This window comes from Lemur catta, chromosome 9 (genome assembly GCF_020740605.2).
Source record: "Lemur catta isolate mLemCat1 chromosome 9, mLemCat1.pri, whole genome shotgun sequence".
NCBI lineage: Eukaryota > Metazoa > Chordata > Mammalia > Primates > Lemuridae > Lemur > Lemur catta.
The window spans coordinates 42,309,539-42,328,543 of NC_059136.1; positions in this window are offsets into that span (position 1 = coordinate 42,309,539).

Sequence of the window (19,005 nt, forward strand, 5' to 3'; positions counted from 1 at the left end):
CTCCTACTCAGAACACATTTAGAGAACTTTGTACATTTTATAAAGGTAAAATATTAATCTGTTTTTGTTGCTGTTGTGTTCTCTTTCTCATTATTATAAAAGAGTTTTAAAAATATTGGTTCTTACTTCTGTAGTAGGAAATTGAAATATAAAGCACAGCCCCCCCCATATTAAAAAATGAAACAATCTCATAGAGTTAGAGAGTAGAATAGTGGTTCCCAGAGGCTGGGGAAGTAGGGAAGTTGGGAAGGATGGGAGAGAGAGGTCACAGTCAATGGGTACAAAGTCACGGTTATATAGGAGGAATAAGTTATGGTGTTCTATTGCTCAGCAGTATGACTATAGTCAACAATGATGTATTATTAATATATACTTCAAAATATCTAGAAGAGAAGATTTTGAATGTTCACACCACAAAAATGTCTGACGGGAGTGCTGATTATACATACAAACTTGTTCTGGTATATATGTATTGACACATCACATTGTATCCCATACTTTTGTACAGTTACCAAGTGTCATTTAAAAAAAATAAACAAAAAATAGAAACAAATAAAAGCAGTGCCTGTGATGTTATCACCTCTAAGACAACTCACTCTCTTTTTCCCTCAGTGATTGCCTTCCCTGTAAACTCAGAGGCATTCATCCCGCCTTCAGTCATTGTTTAGCCAAGCCACATGTACTTAGTTCTCGTAATGTACCTCATAAATCAACCTCACAGCTCCTTAATAATTTTCTTGCTCTTTTCTGAATTTCCTTCATATGTCCCTTTTCTGGGGCCTCAGGGAGTTGGTAGAACACAAGGTAATTTCCATTATATATGAGGCAGGCCAGCCCTATGTGATGTCTAGTTACATGGCTAATATCAGCCACACCCTCTTGCTTTTCTGACAGATCCCCTGACTTCTTGCTTTTCCAGAAACAATGAGGGGCAGAGAAGAAGCAGTGGTGGGAAGAGAAACATGAAACATATAATGTTTAGTAGTATCTCCTTTGGAAACATTTTCCTATTGCCCATAGTTTTTAAATTTTTATTTTTAAGTGAATTTCTTAAAGAAAAGAAAACCCAAGAGATTAATTAAAAAGCAATTCAAGCTAGCAATTTGCTAGGAATGTGAGTTAATTCCTTCCATTAGCTAAGGACTTTCTTACACGGAAATGGGCTTTGTGGAAATCAAATGATTTTCTAAAAGTATTCTCAACCGAAGAGGAGTCTATCAAGCTTCTCTGCATGCCACATTCCCAGCTTCTAAGTACCAGCACTGCCCATCCCTGTGCTCAGCAGAAGAAAGTGGCCCTGAGAAGATTTTTTGTAACAGCTCAGTAGAGTAAAACCAGTCCTGCTCCCTTGACCAGAACTGTTTGGACTAGGAATTGGTGCTGGAGACAAAAGCACACACATATGGACTGGACATCAGACTAACCAATAACCTGTCAACGATGCTCCAAGTTGCATGGTGGTAGACCTAATTAATAAACGCTAGTGGCCAAGTATACAAAGAGAAAGGAAAGCAGCACTGCTTGAATACAGGCAAGGTCCTGTAGAACTTCAAATAATTGTCCCTAGAGAAAGAAAAAAAATTTGGATTCTTTTTTTGAGAGAGTTCCTATTCCCAAATAATATCTTGGAGCCTAAAAAGATCTCCCACCCAATTCTGAATTTTCAGCAGCTTTTAGACTTCAGGAGTGGCCTGATCACAGAACTTTGTTGCATTTGACAGTATGAATGTTCACAATGTCCAAGTCACTTATTGATAACTAACACTTCCTGGCATGAATTAAAGATGAATAAGATGTTTTGTATCCTCAAGGAATTTATAACCTAGTAGGAAAATGAGGTAAAAAATAACTACTATGTGAGGCAAAATGTGGTTATCTCCTGTAAAGAAACGTAAGCAAAGTAACATAGGAGCACAGAGGAGGGTGAAATTAACTTCTTTGCTGTAAGAACATGAGTGTGGTGGAGGCTGGGAGAGAGTGTTGGGAAAGATTGTAATTCCATGTTCATCGTTTGTCCTTTCACTAAACCACATTGCCTTGGAGGCTAAATGACATTGAGTTGGATCAAGCATGGATAGAAATTTGAAACCTAGAAGTGTGGGTTGAATAGAGACAGTATGAACAATGGCATAAGAATGGGAAAATTCAGCACTTGTTCAAAAAATGGTAAGGGGTTTACCATTTGTTTGGAATGGAGGAAGGTAGTTGGAGAAATCATTGGAAAACAGACCACAGCTGCCAGCCATTGGGAGGTTCTAAATGATGAACTTTGAGTTTAGCAGTTTTTTTAAATCTATCTATTTATCTATCATCTATCTATTTATTATATCTACTGGCAAGGAATTTCATGATCAAGACTATATTTAGGAATATTATTCTTCAGGATTTATGCTGATTGCAGTTGACACATGTTTGCAGCAGCTTAGGGAGAGATAATGCGGACTTGAACCAGCAGAGTGGCAATGACAATGGAAAGAGGAGGTAGGAGGTGGAATATTTGCCCTCATTGGTGCTCTGGCTGGATGTGAAAGGCCAGGGTAGTGCAGATATAACACCAGGTTTTGTCCCTGAATAACAATAGATTGTGGTAGTGTTTTGGTGGAAGCCGAACAGCTTCTGTGGTGAAAGACCTCTGCCATCAGACTGCCGGGTTCAAATAGATCTTTGACTGTTTACCTTATCAGTCTGTGCTTCAGTCTGTTCTTCTGTCTGTAGGATGGAAATGATAGTACTTCTCCTTTCTTAGAATTGTTAGGCTAAATGAAACATACATAGCCCTTCTCAACCAGGTTCTGAGAGAGTATTAAGTCCTAATGCCTTGAGGCATCCATTGGAATGAACGCAATGATCTTTTCTGCACCTTGAGTGGCACTTGTATATTACACACACCATGGGATGGGGGAAGTTTGGTCATTTTTCTGGCTGCAGTGTGTTTATTTTTATCTCTGTCAGGCATGATTGTAGAGTGATCTTGTCATGAAGAGCCCTCATCTGATGTTGTTATTCTGTGAAATTCACAGTACAGAATTCACAACCTAGCAGGTAGCAACAGATAGTAGTAGTAAGGGCTGTTTTTTTTTTTTCTACTTACTATTTCCTGTGAATAGTTTTGATTCTTTCTCAAATACTAATAAAAGTAAAATGATCAAAGCAAAGGTTTGAGTAATTTATGGCTTTAAATACAAATTACCAGTTTGCTTTCCAGAAGTGCATATCAATCTGCTCTTCCCCTGGCAGTATATGATAGTGGGGTAAATGCTGGGCAGTTTCCAGGAAGCCAATACCTTCAGTGGTTGGGGTGATTTGTGAGAGTGACTCAACCTTTGATCTGAGCAGTAGGAACTTTTAGTGGCCTGCCTACCTGGTTCTCCTTCATTAGTTTTCAAATTTGCACATCATCTATTGACTTTGCTCTTTGGCAGATGAGGGTTTAGATTTCTTACATCCCATCCTCACATACCCCTGTGCTTCTGTCTCCCCCACATGCAACGGTCACGCAAAGAGGAGCCATTCACATCCTCCCTTCCCACCTACTCTTCCCTTCTTTCCTCAGTGGCTTTCTGGAGTTTACCCAGCATTTACCCATTCTGGGACCCACTTTTCTTCTTGTTCTCCACTCCTGGCTATTTTGGTCTCCTCATGTTGCTAATCACGAATTGGTATGGTTGCTTCCTTCAGATCATCTTGCTCTCCAGGTTAAGTGGACAACAAGATGTACTAATCAGACCTCTCCTCTTTTCTGTTGTCTTTCAGGATTCCCCAGAGTGGAGTGGAACTTTCAGAATTCCTTCTTGCTGGTGCTAGCCTGTGTATCCCAGGTCATCTTCAAACCAGCTAGAGCATGGGTCTCAAATATTTTTCACCATGAACCAATGTGCATAAATGCATGTTCACGTGTACACATACCAGCCCCCACATTTATATAAATACATATTACGTGCATATGTAATGTTTCCTTCATTAAAAAAAAATGCTTGCCATGACCCCCTAAATTAATGTTTTAACTTCTTAGTGATAGAGGAGTGTCTCCTTGGTGAGGGATGGTAAGTTGTAGCATATAAGTCCATTCCTTCATTTCTAGTTTCTTCATATTAGAATTTCTTCCTTTTGTTGATACCAAGCAATTTCAACTTGTTTGGTACACCCAACTCCGAGTTCAGGTATTCATTACTGACCCTAGCTGCCTAAGCTACAACGCTGAATTCAGAGTTCCTGGCAAATTCATCCAGAACCACAACATTCAGCCTGATCTAAAACGATTTCTTCTTCTTCCTTAATTGGGTACTTTCAGCATGCATTCTCATGATTACAGCCCCATGTTTTTACCCAAAGCTTAGCAATTGTTTTACTCATTGTAGACTTAAACCCCATTCTTCTAGATTTGATTTTCTCAACCTAAGTATGCTGGGATCTGACTCTGAGGAATAGGGCTTTGCAGCAAGAAGAGAACTGGACATCCTGGGCAAGGTTGGAATCTGAGGTAGACGAGAAGACCTGCCTTCATTCAGGTTAGGACAAGGGTGGAGGAGCTCTGTCAGTCGACAGGGGATTTGAAAAGGGATCCACAGATCCCATGAACCCCATGAGCTCCTGAGTCTTCCCATTTCCAATTCCACTTATTAGCTTCTGGCACTTTCCTTATCTCCAGGATCCTGCTAAGTCTCTGATATTGACTTCATGGAGAAAAGAATTGGATTTTGTTTTGGTTGTCTCAGGCTTGCAGATAGAAGGGGTGAAATTCTGTCAGCTCTCTTAAGAGGTTGCCACATCCATCCTCTGCTATCCTCTAAATGCCACACAAAATGGACACTTTCCCCAAAAGTGATTGGAAAGCACAATATGGATAGAGACAAATGTGTATCGTCTGCATTCTATGAATAGTTTTCTAGTGTGTCATTTGCTTTCAACTTAATTATGGTGATTTTTGATGAACAGAATTTAGAATTTATGTCAGAAAATACAAAGATATTTCCTTTGTTTTTTCTTTGAGTAATTATTTCAATTACTTGAAAAAATTTTAAATATTTTAACTAAAAATATTATGAATTTTTAAAGTTAATTTTTGTGAAGTAAAATTATATTGGTTTGAAATGTCAAGTGCTCTATAATTATAAGGAAAAAGAGTCTTCTGTTCTACTCTCTGCTGTCCAACATTAATTTTTATTTTCTAGAGTCAAACATTTAAAAATCTTTTAGCTGTATTTATCTTCACATTTGTATCTTTTAATACTGTATCCTCAAATGTAACTTATACTACCACTACTTGCTTTTCCAAATTTGCATATTATCCATTGATTTTCTTCTTTGACAGATGAGGGTTTAGCTTTCTTACATCACATCTGTGTATACTCCTGTGCTTCCCTCTCTCCCACGTACTTTTCCTTTCCCCATTTTCCAATTTCCATCACAATTTCTGTTTAAATAAATACAGTTTACATTGTTTGACTACATTAATGTGAGTTACAGTTGACAATGTACTATGAATACATTTTCTTTCTTATAAAACTTTGTTTTTCCTGGAGTTATTAACTGTTTCATCTTTTTTTTAAAAATTTTTCTTTGTACCCATTAGTAGTGAAGCTTCAAATTTTATAATCACATTGTAAAATTACTCAAAAAATGGCCAAAAACTTCAGATAAATCAGATAAACAACAAGTTTCCTTTTCTTTCCTCTTGGCTACATCTTGCCTGGGGCCCTGCAACCTGTTATTCCAAAGTGCAGTGGTACTTTCCAGATGTGCTTATTTATTAGTTGTTGTACTGAGATCTCCCTATGCCTGGGAACTCCCATTGCCACACTGTAGTGTTGAATCTCCTATTTCATAACTTCCAGGTATTACTTTTTTATAGTTAACTCCCTTGTTTTGGTGGAGTACCTCCTCCAATACATTCCATATAAAGAATGCATGAAAAGTAGGCTTTTGGAGACCATGTATGTCTTAAAATGTCCTTATTTAACTATTATTCTTGATAATTGGCTGGGCATATGATACTAGATTGGAATTTATTTGCTCTTTGTAATTTGAAGCCCTTGCTCTATTATCTTCCAGCTTCCAGTCTTGTTCTTGAAAAATTCAAATGACATTTTCCCCAATCCTTTGTATGTGATATATTTCTTCTCTAAAAGCTTTTGGAAACTTATCTTAAACCCTAGCTTTCTAAAATTTCATGAAACTGTGATTTGCTTGCTCTCTCTCTCTCTGCTTACTTTGTTCCATTTGCTATACTTTGGGTATTTGGTGTTCCTTCAATTTAGAAATATTTTGTCATATTATTTGATAACTTACTTTTCTCCATTTTTTTTCTGTCTTCTTTTTATGGAAAATTTTAAAGTTTAATATGAAATCTCCTAAACTGGTGATCAAATTAAAAAAATACTTTCTAGCCTATTTTTCATCTGTTAGTATTTTTGTTTTACTTTCTTGAAAGCTTACATCCTAATTTTCTATACAAGATCTTTTACTGAATTTTTTAAAAGTCAGATTTATTGAGGTAGCTTTATGTGCAGTAAGAGTTACCCTTTTTAATGCACAATTTTATGCCTTTCGACAAAAGTAATCATTACTGTAATCAAGTTATAAAACAGTTTCATCACATCCCCAAATTCTTTCATGTATCTTTGTAGTCAGCTCCTTCCACAACAGCCCTTGACAACTACTGATTTGTTTTGTGTCCCTGTAGATTTACTTCTTCCAAAACGTCATTGAGATAGTTTTCAGAATGTTCAGGTAGCTGCTTTTATATTCTGTGGAAAATTTCTAGTTGTAATCATTGGGAGAGAGAGACTGATAGACTTTCTCCATGTTAGCTTTTTTTTCTGCGTTTGTTGAAATCATCATATAATTTTTTGTCTTTAAACTGTAGATATGGTTAATTATACTGATTGATTTTCAAATGTTGAACCAGCCTTGTATTCAGAGATAAACCTCATCTGGTCATGATATATTATACTTTGCTGGATTCATTTTTCTATTTTTTATTGAGGATTTTCACAACTATATTGTATTTTTCTTATTTCTAAGTGAATTCTTTTTCTGGTTTTGGTATCAGAATAACGCTAACCTCAGAAAATGAATTGGGAAGAGTTCTCCTATTCCCCTATTTTCTGGAAGAGTTTGTGCAGAATTGGTATGATTTCTCTCATAAATGTTTGATAGAATTCACCAGTAAAGCCACATGAACTTGAAGTTTCCATTGAGGAAAAATTTTAAACTACAAATTTATTTAAAAAAATTAGATGTAGGGATATTCAGATTTTTTTTTCAGTGAGTTTTAGTAGTTTGTGTCTTCCAATGAATTTGTTCATTTCACTTAAGTTGTTAAATTTATGGGCACAAAGTTGTTCATAATATTTCCTTACTATCCATTATTGTCTCTAGGATTTATAGTGATGCCTCTCCTTTCATTTCTGATGTTGGTATTATTTCTTCTCTCTTTATTGATCATTCTGGCTAAAAGTTTATCAATTTTATTGATACTTTCAAAGATCTAATTTTTGAATTCATTGATTTTTCTCTGTTTTTTCCCAATTCATTGGGAAGTTCATTGATTTCTGTTCTTATCCTTACTATTCTTTGCATCTGCTTGCTTTTTCTTTATTTTTGCCCTTCTTTTTCTAATTTCTTAAGGTAGACACTTAGGTTTTTAAATCTGAGACGTTTATCATATATGTTGAATAAACTTTGAAATTTGCATTGAAATATACTCATATTAAAGTATTATCATAAAATTACTATTTACACAACATTATCTTTGATGAGGCTTCAAGGATGACCTCCAGTCCTTCCTTATGTCTTGACTTTTCTCTTCTTGCATTCTTCACTTTGATTTATTTTGTAGTCTCTAGAGTGAAGTGCCAAATAATTTTTTCAGAAGGCATAGATGAATTGTATACCTGCTGAGGATCCTTTCCACATGAAGAAGTTTTCTACAGTCAAAGAGCAAGTTGGCTGGACACAGAATTCTTGGGTGACAAATTTTTCACTTTAGATGATGATATATTTATTAATAGTTAGAGCTGCTCTGAGCACTAGCCATATATTGGCTCATTTAATTCTTCCGTGAGACAGCTCTTTTTTTTATTTCAGCTTATTATGGGGGTACAAAAGTTAAGATTATATATATTGCCCATGCCCCCCATCCCCTCTGAGTCAGAGCTTCAAACGTGTCCATTCCCCAGACAGTGCACATCATACTCATCATGGAGGTATACACACATCCCCTACCCCCACCCCCCACCTCTGTCTGTTACCCAATTGGTGTTATTCCCAAATGTGTACTTAGGTGATGATCAGGGAAACCAATTTGCTGGTGAATACATGTGGTGCTTATTTTTCCATTCTTGGGATACTTCACTTAATAGAATGGGTTCCAACTCTCTCCAGGAGAACAAAAGAGATTCTATATCACCATTATTTCTTATAGCTGAGTAATACTCCATGGTATACATATACCACATTTTACTAATCCACTCATGAATTGATGGGCATCTGGGTTGTTTACACATCTTTGCAATTGTTATAGCATCTTTGCTACTATAGACATTCAGGTGCAAGTATCTTTGTCATAGAATGTCTTTTGTTCTTTTGGGTAGATGCCTAATAATGGGATTGCTGGATCGACTGGTAGGTCTACTTGAATCTGTTTAAGGTTTCTCCATAATGCTTTCCACAGGGGTTGCACTAGTTTGCAGTCCCACCAGCAGTGTATGAGTGTTCCTGTGTGAGACAGCTCTTATCCTTATCCCTAGTTTGAAAATGGTGTAACAGAAGGACGGGAAGTTTAAGTAACCTTGCCAAAGGTAAAATAACTGGTAAGTGGAGTCAGAATTTGCACCCAGGCAGTTTTGTTTCAAAGTCTATGCTCATAACCCCTATGCATATGGTTCATTCGGTAGTCATTTGCAGATTATTGTCTCTTAGATATTTGTAGATGTTAATTCATTATCTTTTGTCTTTTAGGATTACAGAAAATACCACTGAGACAAGTCATTTTTCTTCTTTGACAGGTAATTTGTTTGTTTCTTCTCTGTGTCTGGATGCAATACAAACTGTTGATCTCTGTGCCTTGTATATTGAACCATCTTTTCTGTCTGTTTGGACTTAATTCATCTCAGAAAAGTTGTCTTCTAATGTTTCATTCATTTCATTGTTTCTGCAGTGTTGTCTTCTTTTGGTATTCCTATGACTGTAGGTAGCATATCTTGGATCTGTACTTCACTCATATCTTTATATAACAAATACTCATTGATTTGTGTGTGACAAACACTGTGTGCCAAGCACTATGAATACAATGATGATTAAAACGTGTTCACTAACCTATTAGTTTTACAATCTCATTAGGGGAGGAATATCTTAAAAAACAATTAAAGGAACGCTGCTTTAATTGTAAATGTCATGCCATCTAATGCAAAATCTGAGGGATGAGCAGACTTTAGCCAGTTGCAGGAACAGAAGGGTATGTCAGGTGGAGGGGGTGGAATGAATGAAGACTTGGAGCAGGACAGATTTGATGAGCTCCAGGGTGGCTCAAGGGCAACAAGCAAAGGGAAGACTATTATAAAAGGAGGCTGTCCATATAGTTAGGAGCTAGAAAATATGGGTCTGTGTGGTCTTATTAAACCTTTTGCTTTTTAACAAAGGGAAGCTATTGAAAGCTTTCATATAGTGAAATGATCTCGAAATAATCCATCTTGAGAATTGACTGGACAGAGCACAAGGGCATGTAAGGAGACCACTTAGAAGGCTGTTACTGTTGTCCAGCTAAGAGATAATGATGCCTTGGACCAGAATCTGGCAGTGGAGAAGGAGAGAAGAGAAAACATTTTAGAAACGATTGCAAAGTAAATATTTTGTATTTGCGATTTTTAGTAGAAGTGACAGAAACCAACGAAAACCAGCAAAACAAACCTAATCATAAGATTACAGGAATGCCTCTAAGGAAATGAAGGCATATAGCTGAGACTTAGAAAGTAGCTGGAACCAAGAAATGGAAACTTTTAGGAAACTCATGCAGAAATTTTCTTTTATTTCTGATCCTTTTTCTAAATTTTCATGGCCTTCTTCTCTATCTAAACATATTGGCTTAATCCATTACATGTACGTAGGGTGGAACATGGCCATAGCACATCTCCAAAATTTATACTTCTCTTCCATTTAAAAGAAAGCATGCAAAATTGCGTTCAGAATTCCTTAGTTTCAATTCTGATCTCTCAGTAGCATGAACCAGGTTAGTCCAATTTGAGTCTTTATATGTAAGTGCATTCAGGAGGAAGTTTTATGCTAAAAATAAGATTCTGGGGACCTATCACATTGCATGGGGAAAGGGTTAGAGTTAGGAGTATACATGAGAAAGTGAGTGTCTAATGATTTCTATTTTCTCATGAAGAAGTAGATGAGGTAGATTGCTGAGAGTAAGAAAAGGTGGTAGAGTCACAGATTTCAGGAGACTGGTAAAAGATTGAAATTGCAATTACAAAAAGAGAGAAACTGAGTAGAGAGACTTAGTGTGACCCCATGTAGCATTGAGAGCTCAGCTGGGATTAACAACCTGGAATTTGTGGTGGTACAAATCCACAAATTGACAGAGGTAGAAAAGGCTTAAGTATTAGATGATGACCATGATGGACCATGGATATTAAGGATGAGAAGAAAAAAAAAAAAAGGATGAGAAGAAGTGTAAAGAGAGGAGACTCCCAAGTACAGAGAAAGAAGAAAGAACATGTTTAAATGCCCTGAGGCAGGGGGCTTTTGTGGGTTTGAGGCACCACGAGAAGTCTATGAGTAGGTACATGGTGTTTGTAGGCTGGAGTCACGGTTGACTTTTCTTCAGCTCAGCACCTAGCATAGCACCTCTAGTGCCCAAACTAATATCTGCATATAGTAAGTGCTCAATAAACACATGTTGAATTAATTTAGCCTCGTCTGTATTATCTCTAGCAATTTTCCTTCAAATTTTCTGTCCTCTAGAAGGCATCTTTCTATATTTGACAGAGCTGATGCAGGCTTTTGATCTTTTTTATATCAGAAAATTTACTTAAATATTATGGTCCTCAATTTCCTCATCTGTAAAATATAGGTATAATAATAATGCCTATCTTTTAGGCAGTCTGACATTTCAATCAAGTAAAATATGTAAAGCATTCAGCTTCTGTCTTTGTTGTTAATCAGTGTCTATTACCTAATATAATTATTAATTTTATGGTTGTTATGGGCATTAATTCAGCCTGTGAGATTACCTGTGTTCATGTCATTGTCTTGCCCAGAAATCTTTTGATTTGTATTAGATATTGGCAATTTTGAGGACACAAGTCACCCATCTGAGTTGTATCCTGGGTTCTCCTTTGAGAAACTAGCCCTTCCTAATTCTTGGTCCAAGTGTTCTGAGTGGGACGATTAGTGCAGTGACAGGGTAGCAACCCCGGAGGCTCATGTGAATACCCATATTTCATCCCCCCAATCTTAGTGTGTTAGGGAGTCCAATCAGAGTTAATAAAATGTGCAATAATTTAGGATTTTTGAAAAAAATATCCTAGAGCTTTGTCTCTTCTCTGTGGAAACTCTAAGAGGAGACCATCACATTTTCCCACCATAGTGTGAGGTGAGACTGTATCTGTGGAAGCCATTGTTACTACAGGGAGAGCTGAGAAAGCCTTGTGTGTGTGTGGTGGGGGAGCCTGAGTGAGGACCAAGCAGAGAACAGAGCTGAGAGGTGCTTAAAAACTGAGTTCTGGGTGTTATCTTTTGAGCTGCTGGATCAAACCTGCCTGAAGCTAGTTATATTGCAGATCTTTTCCATCATGTGAACTAACACATTTCATTTAAACTATTTTAAGTTTAAACTATTTATTTAAACTAGTTTAGGTTGGGATTTTGTTATTTGTAATATGCAATCCTAATGGGTACGCAGTTTTCACTGAGAATGTGATTTCTTTACCATATGTTAAATATATATTGACAGAAATAGAATTATTCTTTCAATAATCTCATCTAGAAATTTCTTTACTGAATAATCAATGGATACTATGCCATTAAATACTACATACATTCATCTTTTTCCAGTATAAATCCAATATATTTTGTCCAGGACAATATAGTCTTTGGAAAATCAATGTCTCCCTCTTAATAATTATGCTGTGATTTTATAGGCTATCCTTAGGTACATTATTACTTCATACAAATTAGTTTTTATTCTATGGCTTATTTCACCTCTTAATGTAAAGCAAGAACATTACAGAAATCTATTTTATTAACTCATTATAAAGCTGAGTTCAACATTTTGCTATTTAATATCTATTATTTAATTTCTGTATTTCCATTATATTCACATTTTGAGAGATCATGGTTTTTATTACTCACAAGGGAAGATTTGAAGTGGAAGGAATTTTGAATCAGACAGGACTGGGTTCCAATCTCAGCTCTGCTGCTTACTAGCTCAGTAACTGAACTTGGACTAGTTCTTTAACTCTGAACCTCAGTTTTTTTCAGATTGGGAGTGATAATATATTCTCCCAGAGAAACATGCAGACAGCATATGCAAAGCTCCTAGTATGCATTAAGACACTTAAAAGCTTATTTAGATTTGTCCCCAATGATGTTTACTATGAAGCCATGGCAAACAGATATATTGCTATTTGAATTAAAAATATTAAATGTTTTTCCTTATTTACTAGATTCTAAACACTCAGTGGGAAGGAGTTAATTGTATTTAAATTAGATATTATTCAATGCTAATTTGATGTCAGATTTATAGATTACTTCAAATAGCATATCTGGGCATAATTGTAGGAATACCTGTATTTCTTAGCCCACTATACATTTAGAATTATGGGAAACATAGAAAGCCATCAAATCTCTCTCCTTCCCATAATATCCATACATTAGTTTATTTATATATTGTTCTAGTTTTTGCTGGAGAGCTTCATGTTCCTTCATATTATTTTGTGTTACTGTGTAGCTCGTAATAAGGAAATTGAAAAAATATGTGTGCAATCATGCTGCAAACTGTGACCCATCCATTTAATATGAGCTGAGAGAGAAGTAGCTCACCCTTTGTTTTATTCTTATTTTTGAAGCGTTCTCAGCATTTGAATCCCAAGTCTGAAGGAAGAATTTTGTTCTTCACAATTTTTTTTTTGTATAAATGTCTTGAATGGTTTTCATGTAAAACAAATGTTGCTTTTCCCCATGATGCCAGTTCTAACTTTGACAATGGGAAACCATATTCAAATCTCCCAATTACATACCTTGTCCAGTGGCCTCATGGCCATGACCTTTTCATGCCAGTTGGATCCTTCCTTGTTTCCCAGCTGGAGAGTGAGCCGGAGTAGCTAAGAAACCTCCTTAAACAGAGGGATAAACATATTCAAGTTTGAATTTCTCTCAATACTAGTATAATTACACGAATGACTTAGCTATTCTTTTTATTGTGCAAGTTGAATTCAGGAGGGAGAAATAAGGTTTTGAAAGTTAATGAAGACAGAAGTAGGCAAACAGGAACACTATCATCCGAGATGTCTCTTTGTTTGTCATGGTAGTTCCAGTTTATGACTGAGAGTCAAGATGGCGTGATGGTTAAAAACATGGGCTGTGGTGTCTTCTGAGTTTGAATCCAGATCTGCCACTTATTAGCTGTGTGATGTTGGGAAAGGACTAAGCCTCTCTGTGTGCCTCTGTGAAATGGAGAAAACAAACAGGACCTACTTCATGGGTTCTTGGGAGGAGAGGTAAAGACGAATGAAAGAAAAGCACCTTATAACAGTGCCTGACATACTGTAAATGCTAGAAAAAAATGTTAGTTTGGGTTACTATTGTATTTCAGAGCATTTAATTTAACTATATTGTGAACAGATATTTCATATAAGTAAACTCAAAATATGTTGACTAAATACAAGGTAAACATAACTTTAGCTTTCTAGCAAATTTGGTCATGTGGAAATCAGTGAGAAGATATTTTATGTTAATTTATATTAATTGAAATAAGAATAGTTGGATCTCACATAAAGTTTACGGAAAACTTTACTTCAGAAATTTCCTTATAAACACAGAAAAAAAGGCATTTTGTAAACAGAGCCTAAAGGAAAAAGGGACAAAAGCATTTTGACTTCCAAAGCAGTGCTTCTGTTACTCCCCTTTAAATGGAATTCTGTGCCCTGCCTGAACTATTCCAGTTCTCTCCTCTTTTCTTAACTAAGATTCTTGAAAGAATCCATCTGTACTTGAGGTTACAGTTTATTACCTACAGTTTTCTCCTGGATCCCACATAACCTCATTTCACCATTTCTCCATAGCTGGTCTTGTGGAAGCCATTGGAAAGCCAGGAACTGCCAAAAGAAAAAAAAACAAACCCAAAATTCTTCTTAGTCTTGACTGATTGACTCTCTAGAGCACCAGGCAATGTTTTCTTTTCCTTCCTTCTTGAAGCTTTTCTCCTCCCTTGGCTTCCTTATTCCTACTTTCCCCCTACATTTCCCTGTGCTTCTTAATCTTTATGGATATCTTTTTGCAGCTATTTTTTTTTTCAATTATCTTGCTCTTCAAGATTTGTCTCTCACACTGTTACAGTCCCTGCTTGGTTAATTTGATCCAAGCCAAAAATCTCAGGTACCACCTAAATTGTCTCAACTTACATTTCTCAGTTTACGTCTCAGTTGTTTATATTTCTGTCTGTTTGATACCATAGTGCCTCATAAAAATCTCAGGGTCAGTGTGACCCAAAATGAAACTCATTTTCTTCTTCCTACCCCAAAGTTACTTCTAAATAATTCTGATGTAAGTGTATGATTCTATTGTCAATATGCTCATCTAAGTCAGAAACTTTGAAATACACTAATCTTGTTTTTTCCTCCACATCTCCCAGTATTTCCCAGTGGTTCCCAAGGCCAATTGAATCTACCTTTTGAATGACTTGAGTCTATCCATTTCTTCATATGCACAGTCCTACTACTTAGTTTCAGTTTTTCTAATTTTTTTCTTGCTACAACCTAGATTGTAGGGCAAGGAAGGAATATAAAGGTACCTGAAGAATATTGAATTCTCAGAGAAAAAGAAATCTAGATATGTAAAATCTTTACTATAACGTGGGAAAATAGTGTGGTAAATTGGCATCTGGTTGTCTGAGAAATTCTGCAATAAGATGAAATCCAAGATGACTGATGTGATATTCCAAAGGTCAGATGATAATTTAGAGGAGATAGTGGTGTCTGAATATCCCTGAGGGATTGTCTGCTCTACTGAATACCCATGCCATTCAATTGTCTCAATTTAATTAATTTAAAAAGTATTTATTAATTGCATGTAAAAAATTTGGCAGGCACATATGCAAAGGTGAACCCATCATCTTACTCCCAGACCATCCTTCTTTCTGTTTTCCCTGTCTTGATGAGTGGTACCCACAGATAACCAGCCTCCCACTCCAGGGACCTCAGTATCTTCCCTGCCATCCCATCCCAGAATACTCACCTTGATTCCCCATTACTTACAGCTTAGGTTAAGGCTTGCCATTCCTTTTCTTGAGAACAGCAGTCATATTTTGGTTAATATTGAATCTTTAGCATTTTGCTGGACATTTGCTATTTTTGAATAAATGTCTGTTGATTTGTGTTTTAAAATCTTAGACATTGTCATCTATGGTCTGGACTATTCCAATAACTTGCTAACTGGACTTAATGCCACTAGCATTTTTTTTCCCAGTTCAACTCACCCTTTATGTTGCTAGCACAGTTACCTGCCTAAAAACTGAAAAAAGTCTGTCCTTTCCCATACCGGTTCTCAATGGCCTCAAGCTCAAAGCTCAATATCCTTCCCCTGCCATCCCAGGCCTTTTATAAACTGGCTCCAATTTCCACCCACAGCCACATTCCTTGCCACTTCCCTTTCGGCATTTTATGCCTCAGTTACTTCTTGTTATTCCTCAAATAAGCTGGGCCTCCCTGCAGGTGTTTTTGTGCAAGCTGTTCCCTTTGCAAGGAGGCTCTTCTCCTTTAGGCCACCTGGCAAATTTCTCTTGCACACACAGGTCACTCAGGCAGCTGGCCTTTCCTTCACAGCCATGTGTTATACTTCTTTGGTGTTATAATAACTCATTCCTGTCTATTTACCCCACACTTTTTGAACACCCAGAAGGCATGAATTTTAAATCACTTGAGAATTCTCCAAGCTTCTCATACAGTGGGTGTGTAGTTGTCCCCAGTAAAGATTTATTAAATGAATAATCAGATTCTAAGCTGACATTCTATTTTAAGTTATGCACATATTTTAATATCTTACACAACCATGCATAAGTACATTTTTACAGTTTTGTTTTTATCTTTAGTCAGAGAGAGATTTTTATGTGAGCTCTACAGAAAAAATAAAGAAGCATTGTTCAAGATTTCAATTGAGATAGTTAGTGGCCCTGTTAGCTAGGCACTCTGGGCTCTGAATGAGTGAAAAAAAGAAAGAGAGAGAGGGAGGAAGGAAGGAATGAAAGAAAGAGAGAAAGAGGGGAAGGAAAGAAGGAGAGAGAAGAAAGGAAAGAAAGAAAAGAAGAAAGAAAGAAAGAAAGAGAAGGAAAGAAAGAAAGAGGAAGAGAGAGAGGAAGGAAAGGGAATGAAAGAAAAGAGGGGCAGGGAAGGAATGAAAGAAAGAGAGGGGAAGGCAAGAAGGAGAGAGAGAGAAGAAAGGAAGGAAGAAAGCAAGAGAGGAGGGAGGGAGGGAGAAAGGAAGAAAGAGAGGGAAGAGGGGAGGGAGAGAGAGATATTGGTCAAACAAAAATGATAGAAAAATGATAGACTAACATAGGCATAAATATGACCCAGCCCCAATAAATGAGACCTTGTATTGTGAAAGTTCTGAGTTGTTTTCTCCTGAGAGGTCATTCCATTGTGGCCTTCCCCACTTTTTCTTTCTTTCTTTTTCTTTCCTTCTTTCTTTATTTTATTTCAGCGTATTATGGGGGTACAAAAGTTTAGGATACGAATATTGCCCTTGCCCCGCCCCCAATCAGAACTTCAAGCGTGTCCATCCCCTAGAGGGTGAGCATCGCACTCATTATGTATGTATACACCCATCCCCTCCCCCCCATATCTGCCTGACACCTGATTAATGTTATTTTATTTCAGAATATTATGGGGGTACAAACATCTTCTCCGCTTTTTCTACTGTAACTTCAACTTTCCCTGACCAATCAGCGTGATTAATTCATTACTAAGAATATTTCTTTGGTTTCTATTCTGTTTTTTACTCTGCTCTTTCCCTTGTCAGAATGGTTTACCTCTATAGTCATCCTCACTTATCAAAATTCTACCCAGCACTCAAGATGTCCCCTCCTCCAGGAAGACTTTCCTGATCCTCTCACTGAGTAAAGATTTCCTTTGCTCTTAATTTCTCTAATCCTTTGTACCCCTTTACGATACTTGTCACAGCACACTCCGTGCTGTGATTACTTGTGTACTTGGCTTATCTCACCTACTAGAGTTTAAGCTTCATAAGGGAAGGAAAAGTCTTTTATGTCTATCCTCCCTTCCTTCTCCCAGCAGTGCTTAGTACAGTTTTCACATTCAGTATGTATTTGCAACATAAAATTGAAATGTGTAAGGGCCTCTTTGGCACTGATAAGTTTCTTGGAGCCTGAACTATCAGATCCATACATATGTATGCCTTAATCCGTGCCAAATTTTATGGAATGTCCCTGCCTCCTTTCTCCTATTTCTAGAAATCTGTGTTTGCAGAGTTATTAAACAACACAGAATAGTAAAACAACAATAAGAATAATTGTAAAGATCTTTAGTTAACTCCAGGCTACTTAGCCCCGAAACATTATCAAGTTAAGAGAGGCAATATATTTAGTTGTGTTGTCAGGAACACAGACCGATTCTAGATCTGCTTGGGTCTGAATCCTGGCTTTGCCACTTATAAGCCGTTTGACCTGAGTAAGCTCCTTAACACATCTGTTCCTCATGTTTGGTATCTATAAAACAGGAATAATGACAGTATCTACCTCATCAGGTTGAAGTGAGAATGAAATGAGTTAATATATGTAAGTGCTTCGGATAGTATCTGCCACATGGTTAGTGCCCAATTGATTTTAGCTATTACTTTAGCATTATTATTATTTGCTCTCTGTTGTATATATCTGCCCCTGCTCCCCCAAAAGCATGAGCTTTTAAACAGTCACTGTGTTTTCTTGGTCTTTGTGTTTCAAGAGACCAGCACAGTGCCTGGTTACAGAGTAAACACCTAAGAGAAGAAGCTAGAAGAAAATTCCTCCTTGCCCTAGAGGTGAACCTGAACTTGCTTGCTTCCTGTCGTGGGTATCCAAATAACTTTCTTTTCTTGCTCCCATCAGCATCATATTTAACCCTGCTGGTTTTCATTTATTTTATAATTCAATCATAATGAGTTTTAAAATCTGTTCTAACTTCCAAGGATCTCCAGAGACTTGCTTCATCAGTCTGACATCACATTCATTTACATTTCTTATTTTTTCATGTCCTTGTATGAGGTCTAAGAATTGTTCCAATAAAACTCTTTTAAGATTGCATTACACATACTGTGTGCTATTTATTCCTGGCTACATGTTCAAATTAGCAAGCAAGAAATTGCTTATGCCCTGATCAACTATTACAAACTGTAATGCTATATCTGTTATAATTGAAAAAAAATTGGACCTGGACTATTATTTTGTAACCATATAAGTTAATATTTATGTAAAATAAAAACCCCACACCTAATTCAAGGTCGGGGAGATATTAGAATTCATCCAGCTTGATCACTCTCCCAAGATGGTAAGTTCTTCTGTGGCCCCCAGGATAAACTAGGAAGAGTGAACATTTTACTTCTAAAGGCATCTTCTTACTTTGCTGATCAATTATAATTGGTGGGAAATTATTTCTTACATTGCTTTCAAAAACAACATAGCAAATCACCACCTGCCATGATGGCCTTCAAATATTTGAAAACAGGTATTTTATTTACTGACATGTTATCAATCAACAGATTGTACAGGTGGAGTTCAAGAATTTTTAG